Raw genomic sequence first — 1,281 nt, forward strand, 5'->3', positions numbered from 1 at the left:
CTCCTTGCATGGAGTTGTCAAGAGCAATAGTCCACAGCAAGCAGTGGCTGTGGAACTTCACAGAGACAGAAGCCAGGGACAGGCCACCAGCTCATTCCCTGCCCAAGGCTGGACTTCAGTGACCTAAACAAGTCCTTTTCTTGCAAGATTTGGCTCCCTGCTCATACTCTGCAAGTAGTCAAGTAAGACACTTGCCAAGTGCACCTGATCTAATGAGTCATTCCCAGCACTGTGCTTTGCTTCCCTGCACCTAATTCCAACCCTCCATGTCTGGCAGCCTTTGGAACCACTGTGCTATCATGTGTCTAACAAGTGGTACCACATATTACCACCCCAGATAAGCTCTAGCACACATAATAATTTAAGCCATGCTTCCCCCATCCAAATTTGTTCTGTCCTCAACATCAACATGTAGTGGAGATTGCCTGGGGCACACGGTCAGCCAGCTGGAGATGGGCCAGTGTGTGCCCAGGTAGCCCAGGAGGCCACCAGCATCCTGGCCTGGGTCAGCACTACTGTGGCCAGCAGGAGCAGGGCAGGATTGTCCCCCTGGGCCGGGCACCGGGGAGGCCGCCCCTCGAATCCTGGGGGCAGTTTTGCACAATTCACTCCCAAAAGGACCTTGAAGGTCTGGTGTGTGGCCAGAGAAGGGCAACAAAGCCCTTCCTGGGTCCATCCTGTTGGTCCTGTGGCCACACGAGGGGTGGTGCTTGTGGTTTGAGTGCATGCAGGCATGTGGAACGAGTCCCCACAAAAGAAGGATGTTGTTTAAACTGATATTATTTACTTGAAAACATTACTGCCATAGTTTCTTGGCTGAAAACAAATCCTTCCTTCCTGGATAAGTTACCCTGGGTGCATTGAAAGCAGGTTGCAAGGTGCCCTTGGGCAGCTGGGCTCTCCCAAGGCACGTCACCTGCTGCTGGCCTGCAGGAGCTGCTGCTTGGCCACCTTGACACGCTGGTGTCCTTCACAAGCCTGGGCTGTTTGTCCTCCCCTGTCACCCATCCCTGCTGCTCTTGGCTGGAATGTGCCAGGACACGAGGGCTGGGCCCTGGGATGGGCTCTGCAGCAAAGCTGTGACTTCATCCTCACTGAGGTCACTGCAGCAGCACAAAGCACCTTTTTCCTGGGGTCCCTGGCGTCGGGGGTTGGCAGGCACTTGCTGTGCACGTTGCTTTGCTTGTTCCACTTCATGGGGTGTGGGTTGAGGGAGGGGATCCTGCCCCCCCTGCAGTGCTGGGGCAGCTCTGGAGTCCTCAGCACAGCAGAGCCAGGGAG

The 1,281-nt window shown here is 55.4% G+C and overlaps 1 protein-coding gene across 1 annotated transcript in view; it reads left to right on the forward strand.

The window, feature by feature from the left end:
• NUP160 (nucleoporin 160kDa) overlaps window positions 1-1,281 on the forward strand; it is a gene marked incomplete at both ends in the record, with an annotated part of 24,399 nt that overhangs the window by 7,622 nt on the left and 15,496 nt on the right. The window lies entirely within an intron of this gene.

Source organism: Merops nubicus, unplaced genomic scaffold (assembly GCF_000691845.1).
Source record: "Merops nubicus isolate BGI_N331 unplaced genomic scaffold, ASM69184v1 scaffold28691, whole genome shotgun sequence".
Classification (NCBI taxonomy): Eukaryota; Metazoa; Chordata; class Aves; order Coraciiformes; family Meropidae; genus Merops; species Merops nubicus.